Source organism: Otolemur garnettii, unplaced genomic scaffold (assembly GCF_000181295.1).
Source record: "Otolemur garnettii isolate 467f Iridium unplaced genomic scaffold, OtoGar3 scaffold00006, whole genome shotgun sequence".
NCBI lineage: Eukaryota > Metazoa > Chordata > Mammalia > Primates > Galagidae > Otolemur > Otolemur garnettii.
In genome coordinates this window covers 22770277-22789395 of record NW_003852401.1, presented here as the reverse complement: position 1 = coordinate 22789395, position 19119 = coordinate 22770277, and the positions used below count along the sequence as shown (strand labels likewise).

Here is a 19119-nt window from a genome sequence, read left to right as displayed (position 1 = left end):
CACTGTAAGTGTTTATAGAAGTGACAGCAGCACCACCATCCATCATCCCAGGGCAGGTCAGGGAGGCCTGAAGATTAAAACTTGGCACTGTTCCTATCTTTAAAAAAAAAATTTTTTTTTTACTATGGAATTTACAAAAGGGCAATGAATTTAATCTCATTCCTAGTCAAGAGTACAGAGCTGGCTATCTTTTCTTCTGGAGTCTCGGATTTCTGTTTCTGTTCGGGAACTCCCCCGGGCTCTGGAGTTTACAAACCGGCCTTTTCCAGAGGAGCAGCCACCTCTGGGCCCCCTCCCAGGCTTTCTCTAATTCACAGCCGGCCCTCCACAAAGCCGGGCTATGCTACCATCACAGCCCAGATAGGAAAAGGAGCATCAGAGACACTGAGCAAAGGACAAATAGAGAGCAAGTGGAGGGGTTATTTTTCAGGTACAATAGTATTTGTTTTCTTTTAATACACTCTATAAAAGCCCTTCACTTTTTATTTTACCTCTTCTGAATCCTTTTAGACTAAACTGCAAAACAGCCAAAGTGAGAAATTTCCTCTCATCTTTCAAGATTTACTATTAAATGTATTTGTTTTATACAAATTCCCAATTCTTCTGCCTTAATGGATCAGGTAACACAAATGCCATGTTCTACCAATTAGTAAACAGGCTTAACTAAAATAGAACTCTCTGTAGTCACTGTATGAGTTTCCTTCGGGCCAGAAAATAATGAAGTAACAAAACCCAAATGTTTCTAAATCCACAAATCAGTGTGATGTTAATTAACTAAACTGACAAGCAAAGAATATTCCAGGTTAAGAGGTCTGTTTGAGATGCTAGAATTTGGCTACCCTGTATAGATGACACTCATAAAAATGATATGGTTGAAGCCTGGAGTACATCTCAGCTCTGAGATGTCATCACATAGTTCTAACTTCAAATAGAAAGGGCACAGGAAATACAAGCAAAGAAGACTGGACTTCTAAATGTAAGATTGAAAAAAGAATAAGAAACTAGATTTGTGGCACATTTAGAAATATGAGACTTCCCTGGTGAAAAGGTGGTGTAACTATCTACAGATCACTCTGCTTTCTTCCAGAATCTCATTAAAATGACCAAAGAATATTTAAAAATGAGAAACTTAAATTCTTGAAGGAATCTGAAGGGAAAATTTCGTATATCACAAATTTCAAGATATTTCTACTTAACAAAAGAACAAACAGTACTTATTTACAGGTAAGCCAGACCTTATCTTCAACTCTCTGACATGGAAGTACATGGAAGAGACCCCAGCAGATCATTATGAGGCAGTTGGTATCCTAGCTGAACCACACTAGAGTTTCTAGAAGCATCTAGACAGGAGCGATCCTCTGTGTGGAAAACCTCCTCAAATGCACATTCCCAGTTTATCCTTCATGCTGATGTATAACAGCCTCCCAGCTGTCAAACAAGAATTAAAAGAAACATATCAGCCCAGAGGTGAAGCTCCTTGCCACCAACTCTATAGCTACAGCTCTTTCCCTACCACTCCAGGCTGCTGGATTTCTGACTGGGCAATAAAAACCATACCAAAACTATTCCTTTTCTCGTCTGAGATGGAGAGAACCCATCTGTGCCAGTTAGCAAATCACTGTCAATGCCAAATCTACCTTTCTTTGCCCTGTTCTGTGATACTAGACTGGGTCCTGTAAATATTTCTCCATTGCCAGCTTTGCCAACAAAGAGACACAATGCAAGACAGAGTGGAGAAGGGATTTCTCTTGCTGGTTCTGGAGGTTTTCCTTCTTGATTCTACTGCATCGCTGCAGTGGGGTGTGAGAAGCCCAGTGGCACTTAATCTCCAGCAAGTTTCTCCAATACCCCAGTGGTATCTTCCTATGAACCAGCTTCAACCCAATGGCACCCAGGCAGGGAGCTTCCCATTCATTAACCATGGCCCACCAGCACCCCAGTGAACTTGTCTGCCACCCTCTCCAATGAGACATAATTCTTAACCTCAGTTGGACAGGAAGTGATCCTTTTCCCAAATTTTTAGCTCTTTCTTTCACAGTTACCCTCAACCCTGTAGGAAAGGCCTGCTCCACACATTTGCCATTCAAGTATCCTTAGGGTCTTCATTTATCCTTTTTAGTATTTCATGCCTTTGACTGGATAATAGTATATTATATACTATACAAATAATATATAATAATATAATTTCCCTCTTCAAATGGCTGGGAAAGTTGTCTCCTGATTGGAACCTGACTGATACACTGTTTCACCATGTAATTTTGCACAAGCAGGGAAAGAAGCTCCTTTATAAGAGTGAACAAGGAGAGAAAGAGCACAGCACCTAGGAAAAGATGTCATAGGTCAAAAGAAGGAAATATTACAAGGGATCAGAGTAAAAGCAATCCTATGAAGTAATTTTAGCGCAAGAAAAGGAGACCATTTTTGAGAATTTCTAATTTGTCTCTTCAAGAAGGGTCAAGTGGGCACTTTATGTAAGAAACTAGAGCAACTCACATAACGGAGAGACTCCTAGAGACAGTATACGGAGATCAAACTCAGACGTGCCAAACTGAAAACATAACATATAAAGACAGAGACAGCAGATTGGATTCTAGGAGAGAACAAATTAATGTCTCATTTCCAGAAAAAAAAAATAAACATCAAAGCAAGGAAAATAATGGTTACCAGTAAAGAATAGATTGACCCCAGACTTCACTGTAACATCAATAATTAGAAATAAGATGAAGCAAAACCCACTGAGCTGTAAAAGAAAAATATTATGAGGCAATTATTCAATTATAAGAGAGTCATCATTCTTGGGTACAGATAACAGAAAAAGTCTTCAGAAGGCATGAAGTCAGAAAGCATTATGTTATATATTCTTTCTAAAAAATAAAAAAAGTCCTCAAAAAGCATCCAACTGGTAGAGAAAGGCCTCAGACTCAAGAGCTGACAATGGAAAATCAAAGAGCTGATAGTGAGCATGTGTCAGGAATTAAATGTTCAAATTAAGATTTAACATCATTTATGTGATAGTAAGAATTTCCAGCAAATTTAAAAAAATTTGTTTGAATTTAAAATGTCCAATGTAATAAAAACAATAATTTTTAAATCATCATTGTAATCTAATCCTAAAGTTCCAGGGCAAAGAAGTTGCAGAAAAGATGTTATATTTCCTATCTTACATAGTGGAGAATCAACAGAGTATTTAATTCATGATTTTAGTAACTAGAGAAAAACAAGCTGCAAAATATATATATATATTTTCTGAGACAGTCTCACTATGTTGCCCTGGCTAGAGTGCTATGGCATCACAGCTCACAGCAACCTCCAACTCTTGGGCTTAAGTGATTTTCTTGCCTCAGCCTCCCAAGTTAGCTGGGACTATAGGCACTTGCCACCACGCCCAGCTATTTTCTTGTTCTAGTTGTCACTGTTGTTTGGCAGGCCCCAGGCTGGATTCGAACCCACCAGCTCTAGTGTATGTGGCTGGTACTCTTAGCCGCTGAGCTATAGATGCCGAGCCTTGTAGAGTCAATCTTAAATAACCTAAAAATAGGATTTATAACTTCTAGGTCAAAAGGAAAAAAGGAGGGAAAAAATGCCCAACGTAATATGTAGACAGAAAAAAGGCTAATGTGAGAGCTTCTAAGATTGAAGTGGTTGAATCATGAATTTATACGCCTTTATATTTTTCTGTATTTTCTATTTTGTTTTTAATGACTAAGTATAACCTATATAATCAGAAACAAAATACGTATTGGAGAAAATCTGCAGTTCAAAGAGCAAGACTTTCAGAGAAGACATTCCCATTTGTCATTAATTATAAAGTCAATCAGTCCACACACACCTACAATTGCCCTCAGAAGACCCTGCAAGGAGACAGATTCTACTCCTAGGGTACAAACATTTCTTTCTTGACTATAGTTTTTTGTTACTTTGGGAGAGAGAGTGTGTTTATTACATCTATGTGACTTCTCCCACCACAGACTTGAACAATAAATCCAGATCTGATAACTGATTAAAGAATATCAGAAAAATCACCTATAATGCACTCCCTTGATTTTTAAAAATCACCTATAATGCACTCCCTTGTTTCATCCATGGAGAACTAAGGCCCAGAAAACCAAGTGGCTTGTCCAGCCAATAGAGTTAGTTCACAATAAATGTATGGGATTAGCGGGAATACTATAAAACTCATGGTTTTATGAAGCCTTGAGGGCCTTGCATAAGGCTCAATAAAATTGCCCTGTTGAATATGTAGGAACCTGCTGAGCAGAGTAGATTTCTAAGATATGGGCCAGCTCTAAAACTTTATGGTTGGGGGAATTAATTGGCTACTTTGTCTTCCAGATTCTGAGACTTACAAGTTGCTCCTTTGGGTCTCCTTCAGAAGCTAGGCCTGAAACCACTGGAAAGCCTGCCTAGCTGGTAGCCTGCCTAGCTGGATCAGCTCCTCAGACATCTAAACCTCAGGCTCAGAAACCCTCCAGTTATAAGATTAGAGATAAGATATGTACATACAAAATCATTAAAAGATTTTAAAGCAGGAGGGCCTACACGCTTACTAAAGAACCTGTCCCGAGAGAATAATAGGCTTTTTCCCCCCCCAGAACATCAAAGGTTTGTTTTTCTTAGCTGCATGCCTACCTCCAGATTAAGGCAGAAAATGCCTTGAAATGAAAGTACGTGCAGAATGGTGTTTGTTTGGTCTATAGTGCATACTTACAGGGAAATTAAGCCATTACATTTAGTCAAGAGCCTTTTACAGTTGTTTTGCTATTTTGCCAAAGCTCTTTTATGAAAGATTTGGGAATCGTTCTACAATACCATGGTGGATTTTAAAAGAAAAACCACCCCCAAGGACATGCTGCCTTCCCAGATTGGGGTGTATCTCTGAGAACTTCCATCTGGGACCAGAAGCCTATGGGTGTTAGGAAGAGAAGCTCTGGACATTCTCCAGCCATCACTGACATGACTGTCAGAGTCCAGGAGCACCCAGGAAACATGATCTCAAGACACAGAGGCAGCCATTTCATCCACAGTCCACTTGGTCTATCTCACTGCATCACCTCTAATCAAGGCACCCAGGGACTCTATTGTGTATACAAATGATTTCCATATTGAATCTTTTATTTTTATTTATTTATTTATTTTAGAAACGGAGTCTCACTTTATCGTCCTTGGTAGAGTGCTGCGGTGTCACACCTCACAGCAACCTCCAACTCCTGGGCTTAGGTGATTCTCTTGCCTCAGCCTCCTGAGTAGCTGGAACTACAGGCGCCTGCCACAACACCCAGCTATTTTTTTGTTGCAGTTTGGCCAGGGTCAGGTTCGAACCCACCACCCTCGGCATATGAGGCCAGCAACCTACCCATTGAGCCACAGGTGCTGCTCCATATTGAATCTTAATTCTGTTCTCACTACTTCTGCTTAAGGTCAGATTTTATGGTTGAGACAACTTTATAGAATAGTATTTCAGATTCTTCATTTAGTTAACCCTCTCCTTATAAGAATGTTCCATACAGATCCATCCTGTGCTGAATTCCTCTCTCTTGGGTATAATGATTTAATGGATTAATGACTTAGGATAAGTTCAGGTTTGCACCCGGGTAGAATAATGAGCAAATTGATAAATGAGGACTAATCTGTTTGTTAAATAAGATCTCTGATATATCTAAGACTGTGTCCCCAGACACAACACTCTCTCTATACACAGTGACCAAAAGACCCCAAAGGAGGTGGTGGTTACTGTGAGACAGAGCAACAGAGAGAGGAGTGTGTGTGTATATAAGCTGGACACAATTCTCTCCTACATACCCAGGTGAAGGACTATGGGTAGAGTTATTACTTTGCCCCAAATATTCAAACTTTATACCCCAAAGCAAATAATCAGCACTTAGTTAACTAATGAAGTAATCAACTAATCAATTAATTATGTCATCTGTTGTCAGTGAGTCTCCAATTATTTGCTGGAAGTTTCTTACAGTTACTTTATGGACTACACAGGAGGTTAGCTAAGATAGGAAAGAGCTTCCCAACATGGTGGCAAGGTTAAAGCCCCCTGCTTTCCATATCTGTAGATTAGCACTCAGAAATATGCACACGTCCTCTCACAGGAAACAGCTATCTTTGCTATGATTTTTTCCTTTCACCACTGGACTCTTTATCTTCATTTAAAACTCACTTAGGATGCTTTGACCAATATTATGCAAATAAGATCTGTAAGACCTCTTGATTTCAAAGCATGCTAATAATTCCCCAAAATTTCCATTCAAAAATTAGCAATAGTCACAAAGTACTCCTTAAATGTAAAGGAGAAGACAATGCATCACTGGGAAGCAGGAGCTTCAGATGCCTATAGACACATTTCAAAAGGATAAGTGCTGGGAAATATGCCCAGCGGATCTCTGTTATCAAACCAGTGGATCAATGTGAACAAGGAAGTAAGTCACAAGTAGATGTCGTAAATCAAAACTTTGCAGCTTCTCTCTTTCGTCTTTCCAAAATATAGAAGAACCCTTTCAACTACCCAAAAAGACCCAGAGAAACAGAAAATATTGTCAATTAACTTTCTCTAAGCCAAACTAAATACTAGCTTTGCCAGTGAAGTATACTGGGGGTGGATCAGAATAAGGGTTTTGAAATAAACTATTCCCAGTTCATCTATGACCTTGAAAACTCCACCAATGTTTACTTTTCTTTATGGACTATCAGATTTTAACTTTTAAAAGAAGTACATGAACATCTGCTATGTGTCAAGGAGCAGAATACTGTGCAAAAATGTAAGTGACATCTGCCCAGTTTGGGTCCCTTTAGGGGGAGAAACCAGAGGGTGAAACCAGAGGGTGAACCAGAGGGTGAAAAGACAAAATTCACTTTTCCCTTTGCCATACTTCTTGCAATCTATGATTCCTAATTGGGCATTTTTAATTCTCTGGGAGAAAAATTGTTAAGGTGGTTTTATAATTTTTAAGTACTTTCATAATATATCTTTTCAAAAGCCACCGTGAAAGTTTCACAAAAGCCATGTGAACTCATTTAGAACAAAGCAAAAGATAAACAATACAATATCAAAAAACACACTGGAAGAGGAAAGGCAACAGGCGACAATGACTCACCTTGGGTAACACCCCTTTTGGCCAGAGAGTGAAGCAGGCAGCTCTGTACAACATAAAGGATGGGCCTGAACATAGATAACCCCTATCTACCTGCTGGATCCTCCTCTTGTCTCAGCCACAAAGCTGTGCAGGGAGGCCTTCTCAGGTCATGGAAGTCATCCCTTCTCCTTTCTTTCCAGTTCCACACTCGGTCTTGGTGGCTCCTTCCTCCACGGTGCAGACTGCTTTCAAGTTCTCTCTCTGTGGCAATGGGTTAAGCATTTGCTCAAACATGGACTCACAACTCACATCTCTCAAAGATGGCCTCTCTGTGCTGTTCACAACCATTGCAAGATTTGACCTACTGTGGAAAGTGTCAAGCTAGAAAGCCCTTAGCTGACAAATGTACACAGACTCATATTTGATGTTCCCATGTGGTGGGTGAGTACAGCAAGGTCCACTCTCCCGTGACAGTGGAGTCACGAGTGTCTTCAATCCACCTACAACATTTGGGCAGTAATGGGTTAATTTTCTCAGGGGAGGAGTTTCTATAAAACCCACAAAGGTATTTTAAAGAGCCATTACTGGGATATCAGGCTATGGTTCCCATGCAAGAAATGCATTCTCTGTAAATAAAACCTGACATTGTTTCCTCTTTACAATTTGCTGAAAAGTCTAGCCAAGCATGAACTATTTTTATGATATCCTGCTTATTACAGAGATTTCTGCACATGACAGAGAATTGGCTTTCTAGAAGGAACTGTGCTTTGTTGTTCTTCTCTCATTGTGCAGTTGTTGTGATTGTTTATTTCTTTTTTCTATATAAGCAGAGTGAATTTTAAAAAGAGAACTCCGTGATACACAAGAGCAGCCTAACAGAGCCACATTCATCATTTGATAGCCCACGTACAGCCCCAAACAGAACTCAAATTAACAGTAAAACAACTCTTAAATAAAAACACATGCTTCAACCATAGAGCATGATGTGTGTATTTATAATTCTTTTGCACTTGGATTTATTGCTTTGATTTTTAATATATTGTTCCCTTAAGTAATTATATACCCCCCCCCTTTTTGGTATAAATGGCTGCCAATATCAAATTGGAAACCAGCTTTATAATCTTGAAACCATGACAGTTGTGTTGCACACCTGTTCTTCACTTTCCCACCAGCTGACTTCTATAGTAGAGATACATTTGTCTGCAACAGTTTACAACAATGATCACTACAGTTGGGCTGGCGTAGAGCACTGATGGCAACAGTCATCTAGTAACGAACTATAGAAATGATCCCTGAAAGTATAGGCTTTGGCAACAGTCATCTAAATATAGGATACCTCTAGTAGTACTTCTCAAACCTCAGTTCACGCCCAAGTCACCTGGGAATCTGTTACATCTTTCCATCATCAGGTCTCACCACATTAAGTTTCACATTCAGAAGATGCACAAGATCTTGGATGGAGCCCAGAAATTTGAACCAGCACCCAGGTCACTCTACAGCACCCGTGTCCTACCACACATTTGGACTCGTAAGAGGAGCCTGCATCTCCACCAGCCCTCCAGAACTGGCAGACAGACACTCATGGAGGCACAACAAGAACAAAGCTAGCTGGGAACACAGTGCACAGCCAAAAACTCAGGACCCCTCCTGGGTAACACTTTGTCAAATGGAGGATGTTGCTGTCATAGCACATTAACCTCTGCAGAGCACTCTTCCCTGTCCCTGACCAGGGCACAGCACATACAGGACAACCTAACATGGCGGCTAAGAGTCTGAACTCTGGAGTCAGACTGTCTGGATTCACAGCTTCACGCCACCAATGACGTAACTTCTCTCTGCCTCAGTTTCTTAATCTCTGATATGGGAATAACGATGAATTACTGAAAATTATTTAGATAAACTAAATAAATTGACAGAAGTAAAGTCTATTGGAGCAGCACTCAATGTATAAGAGGTGCTCTGTTCTGTGTGTCCCATTTCTACTAAAAAGTAGAAAAAACTAGGCAGGTGTTGTGGCAGGTGCCTGTAGTCCCAGCTACTCAGGAGGCTGAGGCAAGAGGATCACTGGAGCCCAAGAGTTTGAGGTTGCTATGACAAATGACACCATAGCACTCTAACAAGGGCAACAGACTGAGACCCTGTCTCAAAATTTATAAAACAAACAAACAAACCAAAACTCAGCAAATCTAATCTATAGTAACAGAAAGCACAGAATGTCTACTTAGGCCCAGAGGGGACAGAAGGACTGACTGCTAGGGGACATAAGGGGGCTGCAGAGGGTGACAGAAATGTTCCAGTTACTGATTGCAAGGGTAGTCTCATATGTGTATACATTGGCTAAACTTCACAGAATTTTGAATGTAAATTATAATCCTATAACGTTGACTAATGAATATGCTTTAAACCTGTAGAGGGTGACCAGAATTCTTATGTGAGAATATATATTGGATTTTAAACTCTTAGAAACTTACCATGAAACAACATAATTGCAAAAGAAAACAAAGGAAAGAAAGGAAGAAAGAAAGAGAATGCCATCTTATGTTATCTTACTAGAACTATTATTTTTCTTCTTTTTCTTCTTTTTTTCTTTTATTTTTGAAACAGAGTCTTACTATGCTGCCCTCTATAGAGGGCTGTGATGTCACAGCTCACGGCAACCTCAAACTCTTGGGCTCAAGCAATTCTCTTGCCTCAGCCCCCAAGTAGCTAGGACTACAGGAGCTTGCCACAATATCTGGTTAATTTTTTCTTGTTATTGTTGTTGCAGTTGTCATTGTTGTTTAGCTGGCCCGGGCTAAGCCACCAGCCTCTGTGTATGTGGCTGGTACTATAACCACTGTGTTACGGGCACCGAGCATTAGCCAAAATATCCCTACAGTGTTATGTTCTTAGGGTCTTTGCCTCTGCTCTTATAACCTACAGTGTTGTTCTGAGCACAAAATTAAAGTTTCTTCACTACTAAAGGAAAATGTATTACAATTAATGTATTTTGCTTAGTTGTAAATTATAAACTGTATCTCAAATACAAATGAGTAGAAGAACAGAAACTAAAACTGGCCATTATATCTCTACCTCTAAATGGCCATTCACATGTTGGACATTTACCTGTCAGCCGTACTCTCCCAGTCTTTCTAAAAATGTACATCCATTGCTGGGCATGATGGCTCACACCTATAATCCTAGCACTCTGGGAGCAGGTGGTTTGCTCGAGTTCAGAAGTTCAAGACCACCCTGAGCAAGAGCAAGACCCCATCTCTACTAAACATAATAAAACCTAGCCAGGCATTGTGGCACATGCCCATAGTCCCAGCTACTTGGGAGGCTGTAGCAAGAGGATTGCTTGAAGCCAGGAGTTTGAGGTTGCTGCAAGAGCTATGATGACACACTCCATGGTTCTCTACCCAGGGCAACAGAGTGAGACTCTGTCTCCAAACAAACAAACAAATTAAAATGTAGATGCGGGCTGGGAGAAGTACCTTGCATCTATAACCTCAGGACTTTAGGAGGCTGAGGAGGGAGAATCACTGGAGGCCAGGAGTTCAAGGTTACAATGATCTATGACTACACCACTGCATTCCAGCCTGAGTGACAGCAAGACCCAATATATTACCTAAAAATATAATGGGACTTCCTTTTCAAATCATTAAATTTTCTTCATCATCATTTTCAGTGCCTGCTGAGTAGGCTACAATCTAACCAGGGGTGTCCAACCTTTTATCTTTCCTGCTACACAGTGGAAGAAGAATTATTTTAGGCCGTGCATTAAATACACAAACACTAACAAAAGCTAATGAGCAAAAGAAAAAGTCCACAGGCACTTCTCAGGATATCTAACACCACAGATAAGCAAAAGAGTTCTCAAATAATCTGCATGCAGCCCAGAAGTTGCAGATAGGACACCCCTGAATCTCTTATACTTAAATATTTATGGGTTTTCCACATTTTTTAAATTACCAGCAACTTTGAAATTAATAATCCTATACCTAAATTTCTAGGTAGACCAGGAAAAATTCATACAGATAAATTTCTAGAAGTATAATTGCTAAGACAAAAAGTATGCACATTCTTAAGGCCTTCAGTGGGTACTGAAAAATTAAAAAGGATATTTAAAAAGGATGCTGACAAATGGGAAGGTGTCCAAAGGATGACAACCAAAATATCTATTCAGCATGTCCTGGAGATGGGCTGAAGGGATTGGGAGCAGTTAAACTAGAAAAAGAAAACTTAGGAAGCAAAATCCCTTTCCTCTTTTGTGGGAACTTATCTTTCCTTCTTAAGTTTCTGCTTCTTTGTTTCTCATTTAAAGCTGACTCAACAACATAACAGGAAACCCTGGGAAATGGGGTTGTTCCCAGATTGGTTATTATCTCAGCTTCAAAAGCTGACACCTTTGTATCCTGCTCTTTCTGTTGCTGGGAATCTGCAAGCACAGCTCTCCCTCACCAGCATTCTCTATCCACCTCTAGCAACAGGGGGCGCTGGAGGGAAGCTGAAGGAAGGAGTCCTGCAGCTCTTGTCAGCATCCCCTGGTAACAGTTCTTCATCTTGGCAGCTCAGTGGATTCCAGTTCGTCATTTTCCCAACACTCCCAGAACCAGCCTCCTTAGCACAATCTCTTCCTCAGAGATCTGGTTCCTAGCACCATACCTCTCTCTGACCGTCTAACTTTTAAAAATCCCTCTTTCTTTGTTCCTATCTCATGAGGTAATACTTCCTCCCCTTCTACTTGTTTAGTTTTCCAGTCTCTAGTTCACCACTCTTTTGACTATATACCAAGTCTTACTCAGTCACCCAGGCTACAGTGCCATGACATCATCACAGCTCACAGCAACCTCAAACCCCTGAGCGTAAGCCATCCTCCTGCCTAAGCCTCCTGAGCAGCTTCGACTACCGGTACTCACCACAACACCTGGCTAGTTTTTTTCTATTTTTAGTAGAGATAGGATCTCAATCTCACTCAGACTAAAAATTCTTTATAGTCAATTCTCTCTGTTACAATGACTGGTATGATTCCAGTCTCTTCCCTGGACCTTGACTGACCCAATCTCCCTTTGCTAGAACTGAGTAAATTAAGATAACTAGAATCTATGGAAGACTCCAATTAATCAGCAGAAAAAGAGTAAACAATCCCATTTACCTCTGGGCAAGAGATATAAACAGAATCTTCTCTGACGAAGAAGAAAAATGGCTAACAAACATTTTAAAAAATGCTCATCATTCATGATCATCAGAGAAATGCAAATCAAAACCACCCTGAGATATCACCTAACCCCAGTGAGAATGACCCACATCACAAAGTCTCAAAGATGCAGATGCTGGTGTGGATGTGAAGAGAAGGGAACACTTTTACATTGCTGGTGGGACTGCAAACTAACACAATGTTTTTGGAAGGAAGTATGGAGAATCCTCAAAGAACTCAAATTAGACCTCCCATTTGATCCTGCAATCCCATTACTAGGCATCTACCCAGAAGAAAAAAAAAATCCTTTTATCATAAGGACATTTGCACTAGACTATTTACTGGATCTGAATTTACAATTGCCAAAATGTGGAAACAGCCTAAATGCCTACCAACCCAGGAATGGTTTAATGAGCCGTGGTATATGTATACCATGCAATACTATTCAGCCATTAAAAAAGATGGAGACCTTACATCTTTTATGTTAACTTGGATGGAAGTGGAACACATTCTTCTTAGTAAAGAATCACAAGAATGGAGAAACAAGAATCCAATGTACTCAATTCTAATATGAAGGCAATAGATCTAATAATACAAGGGGAGTAGGGAAATGAGGGATCCAGGAGAGGGGAGGAGGGAGGAGGACAGGGGTTGTGGTGTATGCCACACCTCTTGGGAGTAGGACACAACTATAAGAGGGACTTTACCTAACAAATGCAATCAGCGTAACCTAATTCTTTGAACCCTCAATGAATACCAAACAATAAAATAAAATAAATAAAAATGAATGAATTACCTCTGTCCTAAATAGTCCAAAGGAAATCTGGGTTCTTAAAATTATTATTGTTATCAATATAATCCTTCTTGTAGATAAAATATAATCTTGTGCCAAACCCAATAAGCAAATAGTAAGAGCAGCTCTTTGGCTAAAATGGAGGTAAGGAGTGTCCCTTCCCTACCTGCATGGCCTCACTCCACCAGCTCCTTCTGTATAGCCCTGCTTCCACCCTCCCTGCCCCAGCCATGTGTCAAACTCCAGACAACTCAGTTTCCCTTCCACACCTTCTGATTATATAATTCTTCTTGCTCTCAGGGTTCTCTGGAGATTTTCATGGCCCCAATAACAGCTTAAACAAAACAGAAGACACCTGCCCCAGACGCCTGCTGTACACCTAGCAATCCCACCTACAGATCTGGCCACAAAAGGATAGCAAGAGTTTTTTTGTTTTTTCAGCCAGGCTGGGGTAATGCAGTAGAGAAACATTATTATTGTAGCGCTGCCATTCCTGCTGTTAGGTTAAGGACAGGTCACCGTTTTTCATTATAATCCCCCTTCTTTCGGAGGTTTCTAACATGGCTATAAAAATCTGCTCTAGCTTAAAGTTTGGCATGAAAATTCTTGGCTCCGGGCTGTACTTTCTTTCAGTGACGCTAGGAAGAATGTGTTTAGCTACTTTAGAACTGAGAGAGGGCACTGAAAGTTCTGAATCAGAGAAATCTATGCTTTGCAATGCCTGCTCCCCCAACCAACCCAGAAAAACTATCACAATACCTTTTCTTAAAAACAAGTTGTTGTTTTTTTCCAGGTCACTGGCTGAAAATATAGCCTCAATTTTTTAGGGAATTTCTAAACAGAACCAAGACTTTGTGATATTCAAACTATTCCAAAGTAACACAGTACACAAGTTACTTTGTATTAAAGGTGACTGTCCTGTGCTATGTTCCACTGTGGTTTGGTTTCAGCTTATACGTGTACCTTCTCTAATACCCTGAAACTGAGTCCTATTGCTCTTAGAGGAATTTCCAAACATTTAAATTTTGCACAGATAACATTTATGACTTGCAAATACTTTTCAAAAACGGTCAACAATGGTGGCAAGGAGAAGATATTAGAATTATTCCCTCTTCACAGAAGAAAAGATCAAAATTCAAAGAAGTCCGACTTGCTTAAGACTCTAGTCAAAGGTAAAGTAGGAAAAAGACTGCCTGTCTTTCCTCTAAGAGGTACAGACTGCCTTTCTAAACTTTCGAAAACCACAGTGAAGAAAGCAAATGGAAGGAATCCTCAAAGAGCTAAAAGCAGACCTTCCATTTGACACTGTAATCCTATTACTAGGTATCTACCCAGAAGGGAAAAAAAAAAAAAACATTTTACCATAAGGACTTTTACACTAGAATGTTTATCACAGGTCAATTCACAATTGCCAAGATGTGGAATCAACCCAAGTGCTCATCAACCCATGAATGGATTAACTAATTGTGGTATATGTATACCATGGAATACTATTTAGCCATAAAAAGACAGAGACTTTACATGTTTTATATTACCCTGGATGGGGTTGAAGAACATTCTCCTTAGTAAAATATCACAAGAATAGAAAAGCAAGTATCTAATGTACTCAATACTAATACGAAGCCAGTAGGTGAACAATTGCACACCTACATGAGAGAAAAACATAATTTAATTCAATTGAGGAGAGGAGGAGCAGCCTGGGGGAGGGGAGGAGGGATAAGGGAGACTAGTGTGCTCTCTCCTAATGGGCACAATGTAGGAATATATGGCACATCTCCTGGGTGAAGGGCTCAACTACAACATAGACTCTAACAACATAAACAATGTACATTATCTGTACCCTCGTGTTAATCTGAAATAATAAATAAATAAACAAATAAACAAAAATGGCAGATAAAAAGAAAGCAAATGGGGGGCCACATCATCTGGAAACTTCTGCAAGTCTGGAGCAACTTGTTCCCTTGATGGAATTTTCTGATCTGCCTGTCCAGGAAAGTTCCTCTAATCAGGAGAGGTCAGGGCAGTTTCAAAGTCTCTATCCTATTTCTCTGCCTTTGGGACACTGTTAAAGTCAAAAATCAGGGAAAATTCCCTTACCCCCAAGCATGTGCCCAGTGCTGGGAAGATCGTGGAGTCAGAAAAATCTAGATTAAAAATCCTACCTTTAACACTCAAAATCAGGAGGAGCCTCATTTTCTACCTTTGAAGGATGAATATGAAAAACAAACAAACGAACAAACAAACAAAAAACAACCTACCTTCAAAAAGTTAAAATTCATCACATCATAGCTCCTGATAAGCAAACATAAACATTGTCCTCTTTAAAAAACAACAACAAAAGAAACTAAACTAAAAAAGAAAGGAAAGAGAAGAAAAAAGATAAAGGCGAGTATTTGGGGTATTTGTTGAAAAAGAAAGGACACTATGAATACTCTCTTCCTTAAAGATGGAAAATATTCACAATGGTTTGAGAAGGTTATGTACACGGATCCACTTGGAAGATGCTTTGGTAAACTGTTCCAGGAGGAATCTGCCCGGCTGTAAAACCCAATGACTCTGACTATACAGACCTTCCTGAAACCAGGCGGTATGACTGAGTTAAAGACTACATGCTATGGTTTCTGAAACATCCTTGCTTCCAATTCCAAGACACTTCCTTTGTTGTTCCACCACTTATTTTTCCAGCATTCGCACATTCATAAGCATTTCCCGAGCACCCTCCCTGTCCAAGGCATTGTGCTAAGCACTGGGGACACAGAAGCATTAAGGCCTCAACTAGAGTGTGGCGTGAGGTATTCCCCATAGGTGCACAATTTAAGGAGGCTCCAAGAACTCAGGAATCAGGATCAAAACCATTTTGATGCAATACCTAAAACAATCAAGGTTAATACAAAAACTCCATGATGAACACAATATCAAAATTCTAAATAAAGACAAGAACATGTAACAGTTCATTGGCTGAACCACATTAGAACTGAGGCCAAAAAAAAAAGCACAAATCACTAATATGCATCTTGTCCAATTAAAAATTTTGACATTGTGCTTGTTCATTACAGATTTTTAAAATGAATACTTATTACTTAAAATATTATCCATATTACTTGGTGAATGAGCTTTTGGCAACCTGTCAGATTTGTGACTCTAACCCTGGCCCCCAACAAGACATACCTTATAGTTGGCTGAAGCTTGAAATCCTATAGAATCACCAAATGGGAGGCATTTAAGGGCACTGAAGACATATCACAAATAACAAAACTGAAAAAAATGAAAGCATGGTGGCCAGTATCTCAAGCCTCTTGAGTAGCAATGCTTAAAACCAGGCCTTCCATTGATCATCTTTAAGCCTTGCCCTGTGTCACATGACCTTCACACTCCTTCCACTTCTCAAGAAAACAGCCTTGGAGGCAGCTTTGCTTGCTGTGGTCCCTGTACACATGTAGCTCCATAGGGCAAGTGATTCTCATAAGCAGGGTTCCCCCTGCAGAGGGCAATTTTCAAAACTTGCCTGGCTGGTCTCTGATCACAACTGGACAGGATAGAGTCTGCCTCAGAACTGTCTGGCCATCATGAATCTCTTAGCTATTCTCGGGTTACACAATGAGTTTCAGGAAAATTCAAGGCAGGCCAACTTCTAGTACAACCCTGAGAAATACCATGGAATGTGACAACATGACTGCCAGACAGAGATGCACAAAAATAACCAGCTTGACTTCTTTTCAAAACAAGAAGAGCATCTACACCCTCCCTCTTAGGCCTCCCAAGTCCTTTGCCCATCCTGTCTCTACCACAGTCAGCCCCTTCTATTCCACTGCACACCCTCACTGCAACAGCAGAGGCTGTCAGCTATGCAATAAATTAGAATACGTTGCCTGGCCTCCCTCATACCTATGTTTGATCATATGCCTAAATTCTGGCCAGTGCGTTTTAAACAGAGGGACTTTCTCATTTGTAATCCTCCCATGAGTGATCCTCTTTTTCTTGGTTCCTCATCTGGCTAAATGAAGAGAACACCACAGACCTCACTGAGGGTGGGATCTAAGAAGAATGGAGCCTGGATCCCTGGATAAATACTTGAAAAGTTCTCTTAACTCCCTGGAAATACACTTGGATTGTGTTAAGTCACTGCAATTTGGGGGGCTGTCATAGCAACCACATATCATGATTACTATCCTTCCCCAACCAGACCATGAACTCCTCACTGGTAGACTCTGTCTAGGATGCATCTCTGTATTTTCAACAGTGTGCTGCACATAGTAGGTGTGCAATACAATTCTACCACAAATTAGCCACCATGATTTTTCTCTTAATGCTCTTATGTACAATAGCCCCTCTACCACAGTTATCAATAAAATGACCACATAATAATTTTTCTCTTTCTCTTCATCCTCTCGAACTTCAAAATGAAGACAAAATATTCCTAGAAGCCCATGTTAATAACGATCACTAAGCATAATGATTCATGCCTCTTAAATGCCATTTCATATGCATAATCAGCTAATAATCTAAATATAAACAAACAGCCTGAGACAGAGGACAGAATCAGAATGGGAGCCCCAGACACATACTTGAGTTTTCCTCTGGAAAGATTTCTAATGCACGATGGTGTCTTGGATATGTTTGTGCTCTGTGCATATCACAGATGACATCTTGTCAAAACCAAGAGAAATAATTGCATCTCCGAGTAAGAGTATCATGCAGGCAGCAATTTAAATGTGGCACTGCTTATCAGCACCAATTTACTAACATCTTACTGCATATAACTGTGTGTGGTAGGAGAAAAACTTATACATCCTTACCAAGATTCAAGCAGAAAAACAAAATCTGTTACACTTCCAATTCAAAAGAAGAAAGAACAAAGGAAAAGGGAATAAAATGAGAAGCTGTGTTTCTTCTCCTTAGAAATTAACTTTTAAAGATATCCATGTCCTAAAACTTTACATCTTCATTTGAGATGGGATGGGCAAGATCCATGCTGGTTTGCTCAGGTCGTGAGGGAAAAGAAAAACAACCTATCTTATGAGGTTATTAAGCTAGCACCTCAGCAAGCCACAGGCATGCTACTCATTTATTACACAAAACCAAAATCTTCTGACAGTCCGTAATTATGTGCTGAGGACCCTAATGAATAACCCCGCATCAGAAGGATTCACGAAACTTTGATCAGTGTCCTGAGAGGCAGTGGGTCAAGAGGAACCTTGAAATCTGATTAACTTCACCCATCCCCAGCGAATGTTCCAAAACCAGTGTTTTTTGTGTGTAGCTCTCCACCCTTCACTAGGATATTTTGAAAACATAATTTTGTCATATATCCTAAAGCAACTACTTAAAAAAGTTAGTATTCACTTTTGAAGTAGACAAGATGGAGTTTATATCATTTCATAGACATATTTCTTGATATTTGTTTTTGTTCCTAGGCCCATGGTTATAACAATGTCACATTTTAGGGTTCAATGCTCTATTAGATGAGTAACTGGCTATAATTAGTACCGTTGTTCTCTGCAAGCACCAAGGTTTTTAGAAGACCTGATTCTGAAGCCATGATGTGTTTAATCCCAGTTATCCACACTCTCTTTTCTCTGTTTCTCTTGGTTTTAAGACATATCAATCAGGGAATAAAAATCTGATTTAATTGAAGCTCAATCATCTAGGAAAAAAAATAGAAGCCACGCCTGTGGGCTCACCAGCCAGTGGGGTATGTATGGATGTATGTGTGTGTATGTGTGTATAATTAAGACACAACTGCTTTGTGGTCCTTCTTAATAAGGTTAGAACAGGAATAACAAAATCACAAAACATTTGCCACTACTCCTCACTGTGGTGTTCAAAGCAGGCATCACTAATCAATATCCTAGTCTCTTCCCTGATCCCAGCAGTCCATAATATATACCACAGCCCTATAGGTAGCTCCTACCAGAATGGAATTGAAATACTAGGTAAAACACAGCTGCCAGTTTTGAATTGGTTCTATTGTGAATGTTTAAAATTGATAAGATGTTAGCATTTAAGTTGTTCAGTTACCCCATTCTCTGGGGAAAGAAACTGTGAAGTGAAGATGTTAATGTATTTTT

General features: G+C 39.9%; 1 protein-coding gene and 1 pseudogene across 1 annotated transcript in view; both read right to left on the bottom strand.

Annotated features, from left to right (window-relative positions):
* Positions 1-19119, bottom strand: part of GLIS3 (GLIS family zinc finger 3) — a 448158-nt gene that overhangs the window by 242099 nt on the left and 186940 nt on the right. The window lies entirely within an intron of this gene.
* LOC111722908 lies at positions 8279-8387 on the bottom strand (annotated as a pseudogene).